We start from the raw sequence: 20,567 nt of genomic DNA, 5'->3' as shown, positions 1-20,567 counted from the left end.
TTTTTTTAACCAAGGATGAACTTACATCAACATATCACTGAATACAATACCCAATGTATTCAGTCTTAGCCTTGTACATTCAGTGAATTTGAACAAACATGCAATGACAGATATCCATCATTATGGTGTCATACGGAACATTTTTACAGCCCTTAAAATCCTCTGTGCACTGACTAGTCATCCGTTCCCTCTTCTCTAGCCCCTCAGAACCACTGATCTTTTTATTATCTTGATTTTCTCTCTTCCAGAATGCCTTATAGTTGGAATCATACACTATTAGTCACTCACATTTTTAAGGGTATTTTGTGAAAATTCTGAAATGACCATTTTCCTTGTATACTTTAAAGATGGCATCCCATTGTCTTCAGGCTTCCTCCTTTTCATATGAAAAGTTAGTGAAAATATTTATTGTTCTGTGATATGTAATATGTCATTTCCCCCCAGTTTTCTTTCAAAATGTTCACTTTATCTTTCTTTGTGTTACTTGACATTATTTTGTATTTTGATTTATTACCTTTCTTATCTACTAGAATCTAACCGCCATGAAAAAAGACAGTTTGTGATTTTGTCCACTTTTCTATCCTCCTTGCCTAGAAAACGGTAAGGATATACTGAGTATTCAATTAATGTATCCTAATTAAATGAAGGAATGAGTGCTAGTCATTGCCTCTGGGTGTCTGCTTCCTTTATCGTACACTTGGAAAGCTAAGACGAGAAACTCAACTCACTGATTTCAACCAAAAACTCTTTCATAGAACACATTTATAGAAATAATAGATTTAATTTCTACCTCTCTCTCACACATACACACTCACACACACACACAAATACACACACAGGGATGGGAACAGAGTAAAGAACTTTAAATAACAGAAGTAATTTAAAAGATAAATTGACATTTGAAGATTCCGTCCTTAAAATATTTTTAAATCCCTAAGAAATTCTTTAAATGTCGAAGTTTTACTGGCCACATCCCCATAAGGATTCCCTGCCTTACCCCCTCTTACTGATCCCCCTCCTCCCCTCCACTCTTCTCAGTGCTCTCACCCATGTTTTCTTCCCTCCAAGCTGCCTATCAACCAGAGTTCTAGCACTCTGATAGGTAACAGGCTCTTCACCTCCTTGCAGATAAAAGCAGTTCACATTTACTTGTGAGATTCACTGGATCCATTCAACTCCAGGATAACACAGATTACAATACATTTGCTTATTTGGGTAACAAAATAATTATTAATTTTTTTCATCAAAAAATCATTTTGACTTATTTCAAGAATTTGGGGGATACAACTGATTTTTCCATTTAACTTCCATTTCCGAAAATGAGACCTGTCTGCTGATAATTCTTAGAAGTGAATTAAGTAATTGCAACCTGGGGGGAAATATTCCCTTGGTTAACTGCAAGCATTGACTGTTCTCTCATTAGATTAAAGGGGAATATTAGAGTCTGAAAGGACTTCCTCAATACCAAAGAGCAGCATTTAAAGCCTTTGCCAGCTTTAAGACAGAAACATCCTATTGAACACAGACTCATTGGCTTCTCAGTTCAGAATGTCAGCTTTTATTTTCTTTATTCAATAATCCAAAAATATAATTCCCCTTCCTCTCTACTTCCTAAAACATACATTTGGATAATTATTGTGTGTCTGTGTATGAATGGGCTCTGAGCAGGCCCCAGATTCTGAGGAAATGACTCTTAAGAGGATTACTGTGTTTTTCTTCTATTCTTTGTTCTCGTTTTCCTTTTTTCTCTACTTCTTTTTTTTTTTTTTTTTGACATATTTTTGAAGTAATCAAATGTGAGTGCAAAATTTGTGCTTCATCTGTGGTTAGTGTCAGGGGAAGTCGTTCTAGGTAACTGAAATCTTTCTAGGTAAGCTAGTAATATTGCTGCATTACTAGACTCTTATTTCATCTTTTTCTGAATTTTCTTTTCTGAATTCTCAGAGACCATCCATAACTTTTAAAATGATGTTTTACTTGTTCTTTCACAAATCTCATTCTCCTTTCAAAGGTGAGTCTCAAAATGGGTGAGCATGACAAGTTTTGCTTTTTCTTTCTTCTTTTTTCTTTTTTTCCCACACTCTACAGACACATCCCCCTGCACCCCTCCCCCACCCCGGGAAGGAAGGAACACAAGTTTCTGTGTCAACTACTTCCTGAACAGTAGGATCCTTTGGAAGAGCTGCCACACTGAGGATGAGATGATCTGGTCTGAATTCCCAGTTCTGCCCCTAATGAGCGGAGTGACCTTGAAGAAGCAGCTTAAACTCCAGGTCACTTTTTCCTCCTCTACAACTGAAAATGCTCACTCTTATCCGTGTTACCTGATAAGGGTCAGATAATATAATGGATGTAAATACATTTTATAAAATGATTAGGATTGTTAAATCCTAGCTGATTGCAGGAGAGTCATATCAAGCCTGCATATGCATGTTTGGGAGGTATGATTTGACTCCACTGACTTTGTTTAGTGCTCACTAAAAAGAAAACCAAAATTCTACCCTTCATGTGTGAAGGTTATAAGGGCTATATATGATCAGAGAATAGAACAAATCATGCAAGCAAATGAAAGATTTACAAATCTATCTTTTCCTGGGGCTTCCCAGGTAGTTTAGTGGTAAAGAATCTGCCTGTCAATGCAGGAGATGCAGGATACTCAGTTTCCATCCCTTGTTCAGGTATATCCCTTGGAGAAGTGTTAGGTAGTTAGAATAGGAAAAGGGAGTCCAAAATGGCAGTGGCTGAAAGACAAAAAGGGAAAAGCCTGTGAACATAGAACAAAGGAAGGCCCGGGACTGGAGTGAGGACCTCAGGTAAGACAGCTCTCCTGGCTAGCCCAGTTTACATAGGGCAGGCTCAAGGGGAGAAGAAAAAATCATATAAAAAGAGGAGCCAAAATTGAGCTTTGGGCTTCTCTTCTCTTATGTCTTTGGGTTGGCCCACCCTCACACCTCAAGGATGTATTTTCCTTTGTTTGCAAATAAAGCTGAGCTGCAACATGGAGCTGTAACACTGGCATGTCCGTCACTTCAAATTTTTGCTGCAGCGAGACAGAACTGAGGAAATTACAAACTTCCCTGACAGAGAGAATGACTCTAGTAATCTTGCCTGGGAAATTCCATAGACAGAGGAACCTGGCAGGCTACAGTCCATGGGGTCACAAAAGAGTTGAACATGAACATGCATGCACACACATCTTTTCCTACTTTTCTTTTTCTTATTTTGAACACCCAGAGAGCTGTGTAGATTTCATAGAACTTTTATTCCTTCTGTTAATCCAGCGTTGAAGTTCCCACGATTTAGCATGAATAAAAATTACTGTATAATGTTGTATATACAGAAATATGTATACTCTATTTTATGGATAATTTCAGGGATTTTCAAGGGTAATTTAGACTATGTAATTTTCACTTTACATGCTGAACTGAGAATTTAACTCCACAGAAGATTTGACTCCCCCATGCTCCAATCATCCCTGTGCTCTAAAGGTGGCAAAAAAGGGGGAATTTTTATATTATGCAAGAAAATTCCTTGAAGAGAGTAAATACATTAAAAAAAAAAAAAAAAAAACCTAGGCTAGCAGTGGTTTTGTAAGGCTGATATATTCTAGGAATGTAACACATTATTATCATTTACATTTTTATTTTCTGAGAATAGAGATGTAGTTTTAGGACCCCAGAGAGAACCACTTTTGCATAAGTAGTGAATATTTTGTCTGAGACCTGTATTTTAGCCACACCTCCTAAGCACACTTTGCAGGATGTCTCTCAGGGTGTAGGTCACAAAAGCCTGAACTGTACCTCCCAGAGCCAAACTAAATGCTTTCCATTAGAAACGAAGAAACTCCATTTTTAATTCTTTCTTTTTTTAAAAAACAACCCAACAGGCTTTCTTTGTTTTGTGACAGTGGGTAGTTCACTTTTCTCATGCTTGGAGGTTCTGCCACCCATTTATGTGTTCTCAATGCAGGTTTTGAAATGAGTAAAAAAAGATAAGACCTGGCTATTTTGGTAGAAAATTGAGAGTTGTCTGGAGGACAGGAAGAAAGGGTCAAAGCTGTTAAGTATCTGGATGTGTCCCTTCCTTTGTTGAACCTGCTTCTTGGTGACCCCATTTCTCTTGAAGGAGAAGTGTCTCACACATGCCTAATTTGTAGGTGACAAGACAGAGCATTCACTGCCTAACGTTGGGACGCTCACTTTCTGCATGTGTGACCCAAAGTGGTGAGTTTAGAAAACTAGTTGTTAAAGTTAATCTTCAGAAACAGCTTCCTTAGTGGCTCAGACCGTAAAAAACCTGCCTGCAATGCAGGAAACTCAGGTTCTATTTCTAGGTCAGGAAGATCCCCTGCAGAAGGGCATGGCTACACACTCCAGTATTCTCCCCTGGAGAATTCCATGGGCAGAGATGCCTGGCCAGCTACAATCAATGGGATCCCAAAGAGTCAAACACAACTGAGTGACTAACACTTTCACTTTCAATCTTCAGAAAGAGAGAGAAGTAAAGCATATAACTTATAAATGGTTGAGTATTTCCTTCTGAAGTTCTTGACTACCCTTTTAAGCCATTGTATCTTTTACACAAAAAGTATGTGAGTCTGGTTTTTGCTTCACTCAATATCATTGAAAATAGTTATTTCTGATCACAGAGAAAGCAAGTAATCTATTAACCTGAGTCAGAATCTTCATTTGAGGGTGTCAACTTTAAAAAATGCTCAGCATGAGAGTTGTGACTTAAGTTTTATTTGGGGCAAAATGAGGCTTGCAGCCAGGAGAGAGCGCCACAGATAGCTCTGAAAAATTGCTCCAAAGGGGCAGGGGAAGGTCAGTTTATTTGTGATTTTGGTGAAGGGGGAATACATGCAATCAAGCCCATATTTTTACAGGTTTCTGCTAGCCATGAGGAGCAGTAGTTATCATGAGGGATTTTAGTACTTTTCTAAATATGAGGAGATACAAGAACTGGGTTCATAAAATTGGCTCCTGAAAATATCTGACTATCTGAAGCCCTGTTCTGCCAGTTTCCCCACGTCCCCTTTCTGAGCACAGAGTGCCTCCTTTCTGCTTCTCCACCCTCAACTCCTTTCAGGGGGTGTTGAGAACCAACAGCTGCAGCAGCACATGATTCAATCCTTGTAGAGGTAGATAGAAAGTGCCCATGGCAAGTGCCAAACTGTAGTTGACAAAGGAAAGCTGCCTTACATAGAAGAATCATATGCTCCCTGAAGCAGTCCAGAGAGTGAAGTTTTGAATGCAGTGGGAGTTTCCTACTGGGGAGACTTTGAATCCTTCCCTCTGGACTTCTAAGGACAGATGATCAACTCTGAAAAAGAGAAGGAGCAGTTGTGCTGTCTTGTGACCATTCCTGACAGCCATGGCTTAACACTTTGCAAAATTTGTGAGAAAAATCCCCAGAGTGAGATTTGAAGATTGTAGAAAGGGCTTCCCAGGTGGCAGTCGTGGTAAAGAACCTGCCTGCCAATGCAGGAGACATAAGAGATGAGGGTTTGATCCCTGAGTTGGGAAGATCCCCTGGAAGAGGGCATGGCAACTCACTCCAGTATTCTTGCCTGGAGAATCCCATGGACAGAGGAGCCTGACGGGCTATAGTCCACAGGGTCATAAACAGTTGGACACAACTGAAGCGACTTAGATGGCAAGGGTTAACCACAGATCATTTCTAGTTCCTTGTTGTGATCTTTGTCATACCAAGCCTGAATACACTGGAGCTTTCATTCTCTGCTCGTGGGATAAAAATAAACTGTTTAACCTTTTAAATGCTGGTAATTTGGAGGGGTTTGCCATTTTTAGTTCTCTCCAGCACATGAGCTTCTGAAAAGCTTGGAGGATAGAAATGGCTAACTAACTAAATTTGGAACCTTAAAAAGGTCAGAGTAAATCTGGTGCTATCCTGTCTTTTTTTTTCCCTGCTACAGAATGCATGTTACATTCTTTAAAATTGTGAAAAAGATTGTAAAAAGGACAAGTAAAGACAAAACTTGAACTGTGAAATATTGTTGTAGGAGGAGATAAAAAAAGAATAAAATGTCTCAGGCTGATGATTTTCAGTAGATCTTCAAATTGGACTTTCTAATCCATTGTTTCTAGTTTCAGATAGTTGTTGAAAGAGGCAGAAGAAATGTCAGCCTTTTAAGAGCTTCCTCTTTTCCTGGTAATCAGGGAATCATGAATGTTATCATTTGTCAGGCCTCCTTCTTATTTAACAAAAATGGGGTTCCCCCCTCCCCTCATCTTGGTCACTAGCAATGCTTCCTAAGGATTTTGACCTCTCCTTTGGAGTCTCTGTGCAGAAAATTGTCTGTAAAACCACGGGCACTGGAGGAATGTGCTCAGTGCAACACAGAATCACTAAGACTGCTTTTTGTGTATAATACTTGTTCTTGTTTGGGATATACAAGCAAACACAGAAGACGTGGTTTCTTTCCTTAAGCCTTTATAATCTAGTTATAAACAGATCAGACATGAAGAGATAAACTAACTGAAAAATCTTCTCTGGCAACAGGAATAAGAGAAAACATGTAAAAAGAACAGAGTCAAGGAAAGATCCCAGTGGGTGATCTGTGTGGATAGAGGACATGCCTGAGCTGACCGTCCTCATCTCTGACCACACCCTACCATCCACTCCGTGTACAGATCACTTTCATTTCTCTGAATATATTCACCAACTCCTCTTGCTTTGCTTGTGCTCATGTTGTCACAGTTGCTTCGAATGCTTTTCCTCACATTCTGCCTGTTGAAACTCTATTCCTCAGTCATTTCACTCTGCATGTCTCCGTTAGAGCTGATCTTGGTCCAACTTGGGTTGTTGTTACTTGTGTATGTGTCTTTCTTTTCACACCACACTGTGTCTCTTGAAGGTAGGATTGTTCTTTTATTTAGCTTTATATATTATGCACTTATTAGGGTCTAGCCAATACATATTTATTGCAATAAATGAAATGGAATTATCCATGAAGAAAAGGAGCCATGGCTCCAAAATGATTCTGAGGGTAGAAGTGTAAGAATCTGGAGATCTTTGGGTGCCATAATGGGAAAATGGAAGATGTTGTGGATTCAGTGTAAATTCTGGTGTCAAAGAGACATCATCAGTAGAGATATCCTCTGGGAACCTGTGTCCATGGGACTCAGTAAAGAGTGAGAGTGGGTTGAGATATAATCTAGGTGCTGAGAATTTGAGTTGAACCATAAAGAAATCAGAGTGCTGAAGAACTGATGCTTTTGAGCTGTGGTGCTGGAGAAGACTCTTGAGAGTCCCTTGGACTGCTAGGAGATCAAACCAGTCAATCCTAAAGGAAATCAACCCAGAGTATTCATTGGAAGGACTGATGCTGAGGCTGAAGCTCCAATACTTTGGCCACCTGATGCAAAGAGCCGACTCAAAGGAAAAGACCCTGATGCTGGGAAAGATTGAGGGCAGGAGGAGAAGAGGTGACAGTGGATGAGATGGTTGGATGGCATCATCTATTCAATGGACGTGAATTTGGGAAAACTCTGGGAGATGATGAGGGATAGGAAAACCTGGTATGCTGCAGTTCATAGGGTCACAGTGTTGGACACGACTTGCAACTGAACAACAGCAACAAAGGATTAGAGTATTACTACTGTTTTTTGGTTTTTGTTTATGGAAACTTCAGAAGTTTGACTTTAAGAAAAATGCTTTTCTTGTATTTGTGAGTCCATGATTCCAGAGCAAAAATAAAATACCATTGTGCTATTTTCCTCAAGTCAGTATCTTTTTCCTAATTTATGATGATGATGTTCGTTAGAACTGGCCACTCACCTTGCCTGGGCACAAAAATAATCACTTGTATAACTTGTCTCACAACAGGAGGTCCCAATAAGAACCTGAGAAGCTGGTACTGAGAAGCTGCCACCAAAACCAATCAATAGAATTCAGGAGGGCCCAAAAAGAGGGAGCAGACACCAGCCCATAATATGTCCTGCTAACTTCTGCCAAACCCTTGTGCTGGAATCCATCTTGACTGAGAGATGCATGTACCACCAGAAGGTTCCTGAGTGGAACCAATATGGGCATGAGCAAGATGATTGGCCAGAGAGAAACTGGAAACTAATCCCACCTACATAAAACCCGAGATTGCAAGCCATGAGTAGACCAGTTCTCTTGGATTCCGTGCTGCTATCTACCCTGGCACCCCTTTCCAACAAAATCTTTTGCTTTGTCATACATGTGTCTCCTCAGGCAATTCATTTCCAAGTGTTAGACAAGAGCCTACTCTCAGATCCTTGAAGAGGTCTCTTTCTGGCAATTTTAAATGAAATTACTACGCAAGATGAAAGGCAGCTTTTTATTCCTCATGAGACTTGGGATATGTCCTTTGGAAATGGTAAACACAAAAGAGGACTTACCTGGTGGCTCAGTGGTAAAGAATCCGCCTGTCAAAGCAGGAGACCCAGTTTTGATCCCTGGGTCAGGAAGATCTACTGCAGAAGGAAATGGCAACCCATTCTGGTATTCCTGCCTGAAAAATCCATGGACAGAGGAGCCTGGCAGACTACAGTTCACGGGGCTGCAAAGAGTCAGACACGGCTGAGCAACTGAGCACACAGTGGTCTATTGAGGGAATTGAAGGAGCTACTAAAACTTAGCCATAAAAAACCTTTTTTGGGTAGATCCTTCCTTGATACTATTACAAGATGAATGACATTAAATAACAGAAAACTTACTTCTTCTGGAACTGGTAAGTTCCAACAGCATAATTCTTTTCCATCTACTAAGAAAAATCTCAGCCCCTTCCATTATCTGCATCTTCCTTTATGAGTCAAGAAGTTACTCTCAAAAAAACATTTCTTAGCTAAATAAAAATAAGATGAAATAGGCTGGTTTTTTGGTAGAGGGTGATAGACAAAGGGTGTGAGGGGCAAGTACCTGATCAGTTTTTCTATATTGGTTGGTCTGTTCCCTTCCCTGAGCTTCAAAGAAGCTAAGAGAATTCTCACTGCCTTTGTGCACTTTACCTAATGAGCTGGCAAACTGGTTTCATCTTAGTGAGTTTTCTTTGGACTAACTAAAAGAAGATGATTTAGCTAAAAGAAGATGATTTAATTACTTTTATTCTTTTTCAAATGAGAGATCCACAGGCTGATTCTTCCACATGAGTGCTTTTTAATTTTCAACACAGGTCATTCAAATTGTTTCCGTTTCTCATGCATTTGGTGAAGAATCCACTCAGATTCCGGAGAAGGCAATGGCAACCCACTCGAGTACTCTTCCCTGGAAAACCCCATGGATGGAGGGGCCCAGTGGGCTGCAGTCCATGGGGTCGCTAGAGTAGGACACGACTGAGCGACTTCACTTTCGCTTTTCACTTTCATGCATTGGAGAAGGAAATGGCAACCCACTCCAGTGTTCTTGCCTGGAGAATCCCAGGGACGGGGGAGCCTGGTGGGCTGCCGTCCATGGGGTCCCACAGAGTCGGACACGACTGAAGCGACTTAGCAGCAGCAGCAGCAGCAACCACTCAGATTCATCTTAAAACAAACAAACAAAAAACCAAACGCAATCTTTGGCAGTAGTGAGTTTTTCCACATTTGAAATAAAAGTAAGAAAATGCCTTCAGGATTCCTGGCTTCAGACAGGAACTAGGGCATATCCATACAAGAGCCAACATTTCAGTAATGCTAATGAATTGCCCTGACTAGAAATTATTTTCATGGCAGTAAATATAGCTCTCTCATACTTTGTCGGCAGAGCCTGTTGCACTGCCGTCTATGGGGTTGCACATAGTTGGACATGACTGAAGAGACTTAGCAGCAGCAGCAGTAGCAGCAGCAGCATACTTTGTTCCAAGACTGATACCTGTTACCAATTTTTAAGGGTTATTATTAAAAGAAAAAAGTTTATTTTGCAACAAAATTGAGTAGAGGTTCAATTGGGGTGATCCAGTGACTCCTGAATTATACTGAGCCATTATCTGACTGCCTCATAACTGCCCACAGTACATGCCATTGGAAACACTGTTTAACAGAACATTCACTACTGTCTTGCTACTGCCAAGTGTTCTAGATGCATCCAGGTAGTCTATAATTAATGCACCCGAAAAGCTGCACAAAGGACTTCATACACTATCCATTTCAGTGATGAGCGGCTGGAATGCCACCTGCACAACAGGTGTAGCTCAGGACAAGCACAAAAAGGCCAATCGAATTAGAAAGCTCCATCCCTTTCAGCATAGGCTGACTAGCTTGGCATTTCTTTAGAAACAGCACTGTTTTATTCTATGACAAATGCAGAGTAGGACGTGGTGAGGGTTAAAAAGAGGCTAAGAAACCCAATGCCTGAGTATTGGTTACATTAGTTGCAGAATAAACAGTGATGTGTAAGGGGTACCAGGGGAGACACAGGGATTAGAGAACAGGTAAAGGGCACTAGGTGTGAAATGCCAGAGGGGTTTCCAGAAATGACAAGTGACTTACAGCCATGTCTATTCTGCCCAATTTATAATCAGATTAACCCCAGACATGAATTCTCAGTGACCATCAGAGAAATGTAAAAACAGAAAAATATGATACTGGTTTTGATTTTTATGTCTAGTCTTTGGGTTTGATGCTGCTTAGTTTCTCAGTCATGTCCAACTCTTTGGGACCCCATGGACAGTAGCCTGCCTGGCTCTTCTGTCCAGAGAATTCTCCAGACAAGCATACTGGAGCAGGTTGCCATTTCCTCTTTCAGGGGATCTTCCCAACCCAGGGATTGAACCTTAGTCTCTTGTGTCTCCTACATTGGCAGGCTCTTTCTTTACCACTAGCACCACGTGGGTAGGTTACAAATACAGCCCTTAATGAATTATTTAAAAAGTGTTCATTTGGGAAACTCAAGGTCATTTGTCACTGCTTGCTTCTAGTTTTATCACTCTAGCATCTCCCATTTTTATGGCATCTACCATGTATAGGACACTTCACACTCCTTTATCTTGTTTAATCCTTACGTCAACCCTGAAAAATAGATGCAGAAAGTGTGAATAACTTACCCAGGCATACCACAGGGATAAGGAGAGTCAGCATTCTAATGTGGTCTGTCCTGCTTCAAAGCCAGTGCTCTCCAACCACCATTATACCTCTTTCCCCCTTGTTTACTGGGCTCTGGCCACATGATCTCTTGTTCCTCTGCTGCCAAGCTTATCCACCTACAGGCTTTTGTTTTTGCGGCTCTCTCTGCTCCAAGCACTTTCTCCAGCCCCTCTTATGCCTATGTGTGCCTGTGGGCCTATGCCCAGTTGCTCAGATGTGTCTTGACTCTTTGTGATTCCATGGACTAGTAGCCCATCAGGCTCCTCTGTACATGGAACTTTCCAGGCACGAATACTAGAGTGGGTTGCCATTTCCTTCTCCAGGGGACCTTTCGGACCCAGGGATTGGACCCCCATCTTCTGCACTGGCAGGTGGATTCTTTACCAGTGAGCCACTAGAGAAGCCCCTTGAAATTCTTAGTGGGTACTCCAGTGATGTGCTTGTGTGCTTAGTCACTCAGTCGTGTCTGACTCTTTGTGACCCTTGGGACTGTAGCCTGCCACGCTTCTCTGTCCATGGAACTTTCTTAGGCAAGAATACTGAGTGGGTTGCCATTTCCTTCTCCAGGGGATCTTGCCAGCCCAGGGATCAAACCTGAGTCTCCTGTGTCTGCTGCACTGGCAAACAGGTTCTTTACCACTGCGCCACTTATGCCTGGGTCTCTAATTCATTCAGATTTCAGTTTCAGTGTCTTCTTTCTCTAGACTGCCTTTTCTAAAACCTGCCTCACTACCAAAATTTTCTATTTTGTATCCTTTCTAGCACTTCCCTCAATCTGAGATTGTAATAGCTTTGTGTTTACTGTCTGCCTAACCCCACAAGAATGTAAGTTCTCTGAAAACAGACTTTGCTTGTTTAGATCACTACTGCCTAGCCCAGCTAAGACAAAGTTTGCTATGTAGTAGGGACCGAACAATCATATTTGGAATTAATCAAATGTAACTCTGAATTCCTGGAAGGTGCTCTGACATTTAGAATATTGACAACCTGTTAATGGAAGAGTTAATTTGCCATTGGAGATGGGGTACAATTTGATTTCTGACTTTGAAAATAAAGATAAAATTGGATGATGGTGAAGGAAGGATGGGATACGAGAGAAGGATAAGACTCATAATGAGAAAGGAAGAAAAATATTAAAATAAGTAATATAAAAATATTTACATTCAAGAAATGTTTATTCAGTATCTACTACAAAAGGTCCCTTTTACATTTGTTGATCTATAGCATAATTATCAAAAATGTCTCCTTTCATTTTCACCAGGCTTCCCTGCTAGCTCAGATGGTAAAGAATCTGCCTGAAATGCGGGAGAACCCTGCAATGCTCAAGACCTGGGTTCCTTGGAGTTGGAAATGGCAACCCACTCCAATATTTTTGCCTGGAGAATCTCATGGACGGAGGTCCCCGGCAGGCTACATTTTATGGGTTCGCAGAGTTGGACATGACTGAGCAACTAACACTTTCACTTTTCATTCTTGAGAGTGTTCCTACTTGGATGATAAAGCATATGGTCTTCTAAACTATGGGTTTAGCACTGTTTTGGGCAATGAGGATGCTACAGTGTCCAAAACAGCCCCTCATATCACAGAGCTTACAGCTTAATCGGGGAAATATACATCAACCAATAATCCACCAATAGCAAGATCCAGTAGTAAGAAGTGCTTTAAGTTTGAATTTTCACAGTACCCTCCTGTGCATAATCTTATTTGATTCTTCCATCAATTCCATGATGGAGAACATTAATAATCACATTTAAAGGAAGAAGAAACATGCCGAGAAGTTAGTCAAGGCTAATTAGCAGCAGAGCTAGGACAAGCACTCAATCAGGAGAATGCCTGCATTCTACGGAGACTTTAAACTTAGTTCCAAAGAGCGAAGGAAAATGCTAATTTTTATCTTACTTAATGAGGCTTAGAATCTTTCCAGACATTTTTGGAATTCCTCTCACTGATATCATCTTGAGGCAACTCAGTGCCACCTCTGAAGATTTCTCTAGTAGAAAAAAAACAGTGATTTTGGAAAGGATTTCCTATGTACTTATTTTCAGTAGCATTGTTGTGCCTTGTTCAAACTGGGCTTAAATCTTCAGCTCTGTGATTTATAGCATAAGCAGCAAATAATGGTCACTAAGAGCTACGGTACTGGTCTTCAATGATGGGTCCTCAGTGAATCATGCTTCCCAGTATTTATACTCTGACAAACTTAGCGTATTAAAAAGCAGAGACATCACTTTGCCAACAAAGGTCCATATAGTCAAAGCTATAGATTATCCTATAGTCATGTATGGATGTGAGAGTTGGACCAAAAAGAAAGCTGAGTGCCGAAGAATTGATGCTTTTGAACTGTGGTCCTGGAGAAGACACTTGAGACTCCCTTAGACTTCGAGGAGATCAAACTAGTCAGTCCTATAGGATATCAACCCTGAATATTCATTGGAAGGACTGATGCTGAAGCTGAAGCTCCAATACTTTGGCCACCTGATGCAAAGAACCAGCTCACTGGAGAAGATCCTGACACTTGGAAAGATTGAAGGCAAAAAGAGAAGAGTGTGGCAGAGGATGAGATGGTTGGATGGCATCACTGACTCAATAGGCATGAATTTGAGCGAACTCCAAGACATAGTGAAGGACAGAGGAGCCTGGTGGGCTACAGTCCATGGGGTCACACAGACTCAGACACAACTGAGCAGTTGAACAACAACTATCCCCTCCCCTTGAATCCTAAATCTGGGTGGACCCCATGACTTGTTTTTGATCAACAGAATGTTGACAAGTGATGCTGCATGACCTTCAAGATGAAGTAAAATAGAAACTTTCTCACTTTTTCTAGAGTTTCTTGGATTTCTCACACAAGTGGAAGCCAGTTGCCCTATAAGAAGTCCTACTATCTTGAGACCAGGATTCTGTAAACAAGTCCAATCTACCCACATAGAAAGACTCGGTGGAGAAAGAGAGAAGGATGGTCATCCCCCAGCAATTCTAGCTGTCCCCTGAAGGGCCAAATTGAGAGTGAAGAGACATTTCATGTGATCAGCCCAGTTAAGTCTTCATTTGACTCCATCCTTAGCTGCCATCTGATTATAACTTCTTGAGAGATGCCAAGTGAGAACACTCACTGAGCCCCATTGTCCTGCAGAACTGAGAAATAATAAATTGTTAGTTTTAGCCACTAGTTTTTGAGGCCAGCAATAGATACCAGAACAACAGCAGAGACTCAAGAGCCAACTGGGTTGTCTCAGCTTCTTGAAGGCTTTGTGATCTTGAGTAAGGTACCTAATACTTTATGCCTAGTTTCCTCATTTGCAAAAGGGTATCATAATAGCATTTCACTTAGAAGTTTGCTGTAGGGATTAATTTAATTTATTATGTGAAAAGCAATACTATTAACTATATGTCAAGATAGGTTTCATTAATCTAGTCAAGTCTGTGTTTTTCTTAACTGCTTCATGGATATGGGAAGAAATTGAGAATCACATTTGCTTACTTCTGAGTCACTTGGGAACAAAAACAAGTCCTAGATTTTGAAAGAGCAAAACTTAAAAACTAATGTTAGAAAGAGAATTCTTATCTTAGGATTCAGTCCTGGGAGATCCCTAATCTGCAAATTGTAGATAATAATGATACTTACCATATGAGGTTACTGTGAGGACTGAACAAATTAGTGAAGGTTTAAGGTTTAACAAAAAGTTAAACCTTTAAAGCTTTCCTGGTAGCTTAGTTTGTAAAGAATCCGTCTGCAATGCAGGAGACCTGGGTTTGATCCCTGGGTCAGGAAGATCCCCCAGAGAAGGGAATGGCAACCCACTCTAATATGCTTGCCTGGAGAATCCCATAGACAGAGGAGCCTGCCGGGCTACAGCCTGGGGTCACAAGAGTCAGACACAACTAAGTGACTAAACCACCACCAACACCTTAAACAGTGCCTGATTCTAAGTCCTCTATTTTATCTATTAATATAATTATTATCCTTAATCTCATACATTTTCCCAACAATTGCTTCAGGATTTTCCCAGCATTTATGGGAGACAAAATGGTCTCAAATGCTCAGGCTATCGAGTCCTAGTTTTATATGGACTGCAAAGCGGCTCCTCTTACTGTTTTTAAGTTCCTTGACCTCCCTAAGCTCTTTTTAGTGATGCTCAGAAGCTGGAACGGTGGAGTTTCAGATATAGATTGGAGAGCTTCTTTACTAACTCCAATAAAATAGCTCAGACTTTGGCTCTCACTTTTAAATACTATGCAGATGGCGCTGAACCCCAGCCAAACTGGCGGGAACTTGATTTCCTCTGGTGAGTGCTGGTGGGGTGTCTACAGCATGGCATTCATTCTCATCTCAAGCCCCTTTTCCTTTCTATCCCTCTCATTCTTACACACACACACACACACACTCACACTCACACTCACATTCTGTATGTTTCCTTTTAGCCTAAGGATTTTTTATGATGACGTGATCAGCAATAATTAATAAAATCATTGGTTTCCTGCCTGAACTAGTACTTATGTTAGCTCTCTCGTCGTGTGGAAATTTTCACTTCAGCGCCAGATCAATAGCATCCCCTTTGTGATTCCCCACTGCCAGGAGAGAAAATGTTCGAAAAAGGAGATCTAAGGAGCTTCCTACCGATTTAGAAGAGACACAAGAAAGGACACTCTGTGCCAGCTGTGAAAGAAGCTCTTATATGCTGATAGGAATGTTATGAAATATCTGTAAATCTGGAGCTTGTTTTTCTGAGCTGTAAAACGTAACTGCATGGAGTGGATTTTTGAACACTCTTAAAATAAACATAAACTAAGCTTTGATAGAGAGATGCTTTTTCACTGTTGTTTGATTTACTGTTTTACTATAACTGTAATATTTTTGTATGCAGAAATGTTGTAGATTCAAGAAAGCATTAATTGAATAAAGTACATACAAATGCAGACTCATCGGTACAGTGTGCAAGGGAAAATTCCTGCACCTGTGCTAGAGCACTAACCTTTTAGACCCCACACCCAACCTCTGGGAATGAAAGCTTATCTAATGACCCACATTCTTCTGGGAGTCTGAATTGATTTTCAGGTTGACATGGAAAAGTGAGTAGGCTTTGTTTGCATTCCTCTTGTGGAATCAAAGAATGGCAGATTTGAACTATACCTAGAGAAATGATGATATGACTTCTCTCATTTGCTTTTTAATTTTTAAAATTTTGTTTTTGGACAAGGTTCTTGGTGTAGCCCTACTTTTCATCTACACTGTTACTTCAGACTTTTGTTACTTAAATTCCCTGAAGCTCAATTTCCACATCTTTGAAATGAGCATTATAATTTCTACCTTGTTTTGAACTTTAGAAACAAGGAAAATAAAGTGCCTCACATCTTGTCTTACACAAAGTAGGTGCTCAGGAAATAGGAGCTATAATCATTTTCTCCAGTCAGAGGACCAGTCCAGAATTACATTGTGTTGCCCTATTTTTTTTTTAATGTCTAAGCAAAACCTTTGTTATTCAAAATTTTAATTTTGAAAAGGAGAGTTTTATCAAAGTAACATGAACATTGAAGCAAATAGTCCAGGGAAGAGGGTTGGGCAATACTATTTAAGTCACAGCCATCCCAAGGTGCATCCAACAGAGGCAAAATCAGCCATGTTCATGTACAAATTTCCTGTTGATTGTCTTCATATCTCTGGTTTATATTTCTTTACATTGCTCGATTTCTCAACTCTGTGCCACATCCGCTGAACACCTTCTGTTAAAGTCACATATTTAAATCACTGCCTGTTGACTTCTGCTCTTATTCTCAATTTTTTTTAGTTATATTTTAATTATAATTATTATATATTTGTATTATTTTATTGGTTATGTTATATATTCTTTAAAACTTCTATTTCTTGTTTCAATAACCTTGACAATATTTTCTCATTTCCCAAAATGAAAGATAAGGGTAATTTAACTCCTACCTGGCACATTCTACATTTTGTCAGCTACACTTTTACACAGTCAAGGTTGTTAACATTTACATTTTATTCAATAATCATAGCTAAAAATTCTAGGCTTTTGCTATGTTGACCTAAAATTTGAGAAGCAATATCATACACATACATATGTACAATAATTATATGTATATTATTGTGACTTCATAAGTATTGTTACTCCTGGGCCAGTTTACTAAGATTACATTTATCTGTCTTCAGGTCCAATGCCCCAAACCAATAAGAGGACAATGTTGCTAGCATCAAGGTAAACTGGATTTTCTTTTTTTATATCCCATTAAGGGCCAATTTTGGTTTGTTTAATAATTCGTCTGAGATGTAGTCAATATCTTGTAATATGCTACAATAGAAAACAATCTGAGAAAGAAAAAAAATATATGTATATGTGCATGTATGTGTGTTAGTTGCTCAGTCATGTCTGATTCTTTGCAACCCCATGGACTGTAGCCCACCAGGCTCCTCTGTCCATAAGATTCTCAGGGAAGAATACTGGAGTGAGTTGCCAGTTCCCTCCCCAGAGGAATCTTCCTGACTGGGCTTGAACCTACATCTCCCACATTGCAGGCAGATTCTTTTTTTTTTTTTTTAATTTCTTTATTTTAATTGGAGGATAATTACTTTACAATGCTGTGGTAGTTCTTGCCATACATCAGCATGAGTCAGCCGCAGGTGCGCATGTGGCCCCCTTCTGAACCCCGCTCCCGCCTCGCTCCTTACCTTACCCCTCTTGGTTGTCCCAGAGCACTGGCTTTGCTTCATGCATTGAACTTGCACTGGTCATCTGTTTTACATATGGTAATATACATGTTTCAATGCTGTTCTCTCAAATCATCCCACCCTCGTTTTCTCCCACATAGTCCAAAAGTCTGTGTCTCTTTTGCTGCCTTGTGTATAGGATCATTACTGTTTTTCTAAATTCCATGTATATTCATTAATATACTGTATTGGTGTTTCTCTTTCTGACTTATTTCACTCTGTATAATAGGCTCCAGTTTCATCCACCTCATTAGAACTGACTCAAATGCGTTCTTTTTTTTAACAGCTGAGTAATATTCCATTGTGTATATGTACCACACTTTCTTATCCATTCATCTGCCGATGGACATTCAGGTTGCTTCCATGTCCTAGCTGTTATAAACAGTGCTGCAGTGAACATTGGGGTACATGTGTCTTTTTCAATTCTGGTTTCCTCAGTGTGTGCCCAGCGGTGAGATTGCTGGGTTATATAGCAATTCTATTGCCAGGTTTTAAGGAATCTCCACAGTGTTCTCCATAGTGGCTATACCAGTTTGCATTCCCACCGACAGAATAAGAGGATCCCCTTTTCTCCACACCCTCTCTAGCATTTAGTATCTGTAGACTTTTTGATGGCAGCCATTCTGACTGGCATGACAGTCTGAGCCACCTGGGAAGCCCATATATGTGTATATATATATACACATTCACTTTGCTGTATATCTGAAACTAACACAATGTTGTAAATTAGCTATACTTCAACTAAAACAGCTAAAAATAAAAAAATAAAAAAGATTCCTGTAAGAAAAAATTAATTAGTTGAGAGCTTCTTGCCAAATGTTACTATATCTAATGAAAATTTTAATTTATTGTTTTGACATAATTCACTTTCATTGAATCCTTAAGGCTCTCCATGCTCTTACTTATTTTTATCCTAGAGGTACTCTTCACAATTTATGAGGCTCACCCTCTCTCCTCCTCTACTTTAGCTGGTTCATCTCTGAGGTCAGCTGTATTACTATATTATTCAGAACTGAATCTAGAACCTATTATAGAGTGAAGTGAGTCAAAAAGAGAAAGATAAATACCATATTCTAATGTATATATATGGAATATAGAAAAATGGTACTAGAATTTATTTACAGGGCAACAGTGGAGAAACGGACATAGAGAATAGACATACGGACATGGGGAGAGTGGAGGAGGAGAGGGTGATATGTATGAAAAGAGTAACATGGAAATTTACATTACCGTATGTAAAATAGATGGCCAACGGGAATTTGCTGTATGGCTCAGGAAACTCAAACAGGTGTTCTGTATCAACTTAGAGGGATGGGATGGGGAGTGAGATGAGAGGGGGTTTCAAAAGGGAGGGAATATATGTATACCTATGGCTGATTCATGTTGAGGTTTGACAGAAAACAGCAAAATTATGTAAAGCAATTATTCTTTAATAAAAAGTAAATAAATTTTTTAAAAAAGACACTCTCTCCAAATAAAGTCACATTCTGAGATGCTGAAAAAAAGAAAAAAGAACTGTTATATTCTTTTGGCTGGGTCTATACTTCAGTTCCTAACTTACCAGAGTGTATCTTCAGCTATATTTCTAAGAAGTATGAGAGCGGTTATATTTTCTGAGCCTTTGCATATATGCAGATATATTGACCTCCCATCCCCCACCACATACATCATTGATATTTTAGCTGGCTATGGAATTCTAGATTGTTAATAATTTTCCTTTAGAATTTTAAAGGCTCCATTGTTTTTAAATTTTAAAGGCTCCCTTGTTTTCTAGCTCCAGTGTTCCTGGTGAAAAAAGTCTAATGCTTATCTCATTTTTCTTCCTTTGAAGTTATTTATTATTGTCTCTGAAAGATTTTAGGATTTTTTCTTTTAACTGAGGTTAAATTTTCTGAGTTAAATTAACTGAGGTTCCATTTTCTGAAGGATATGTCTGTCTGTGAGCCCTCTATAATTTAATACATTGGACACTTAGTAAAAAAGTTCAAACTGCAGACTTGTGACTATATTTCATCTGGGAATGTCTCTCCTGTTATTTCTTTGATAATTTTATCCTTCACCTTCTCTGTTTTATTCATTCTTTCTCTCTAGCAATATTATCTATTCTTTTTCTTCCATACTACCACTACTAATTCTAATATGCCTTGTTTTGCCCTCTCATGTTTTAAGAAAGACTATATATACATGGTTTAGGTCTCCTCTACTGTTCATTGGACTTCCCTGATAGCTCAGTTGGTAAAGAATCTGCCTGCAATGTAGGAGACACTGGTTCAGTTCCTGGCTCAGGAAGATCCACTGAAGAAGGGATAGACTTCCCACTCCAGTATTCTTGGGCTTCCCTTGTGGCTCAGCTGGTAAAGAATCTGCCTGCAATGCAGGAGACCTGGATTCTACCCCTGGGTTGGGATGATCACCTGGAGAAGGGAAAGGTTACACACTACAGTGTTCTAGCCTGGAGAATTCCATGGACTGTATAGTCCATGCGGTTGCAAAGAGTTGAACATGACCAAGCAACTTTCACTCTAACTACTGTTGTTTATGTCAGTTAATTTTCACATAAAGTCTCTCATAACTAACAGTACTACATGAAGTGGAGTGGGGTTAGATGTGTCCTTTAGAAGACTTCATGCTAGAATAAGTGGACAAAATAATTTGCTGACAGGATAAGGACTTTACAAATTCCAGAAGATGTACAGTTACTCTGAGAGTCCAATATTCTCACTCGAATCCTCAGTCTTTTTTCTCAACATTTTCTGCCATTTATCTACAGGAAACTCTCCGATCCTTTCTGTTTTTGT

The 20,567-nt window shown here is 39.8% G+C and overlaps 1 long non-coding RNA gene across 1 annotated transcript in view; it reads left to right on the top strand.

Moving 5' to 3' along the window:
- The window catches only part of LOC147372572 (uncharacterized), a 225,846-nt gene that overhangs the window by 197,011 nt on the left and 8,268 nt on the right, over positions 1-20,567 (top strand). Inside the window, exon 4 of the long non-coding RNA XR_015164882.1 lies at positions 17,215-17,260. This is a non-coding gene — a long non-coding RNA (uncharacterized LOC147372572). The remainder of the gene's footprint in view (positions 1-17,214; positions 17,261-20,567) is intronic.

The sequence above is a fragment of the Bos grunniens genome, chromosome 5, assembly GCF_055505025.1.
Source record: "Bos grunniens cultivar Pamir isolate PY7600 chromosome 5, Bosgru_T2T1.0, whole genome shotgun sequence".
Classification (NCBI taxonomy): domain Eukaryota; kingdom Metazoa; phylum Chordata; class Mammalia; order Artiodactyla; family Bovidae; genus Bos; species Bos grunniens.
This window is presented reverse-complemented; position numbering and strand designations above follow the sequence as displayed.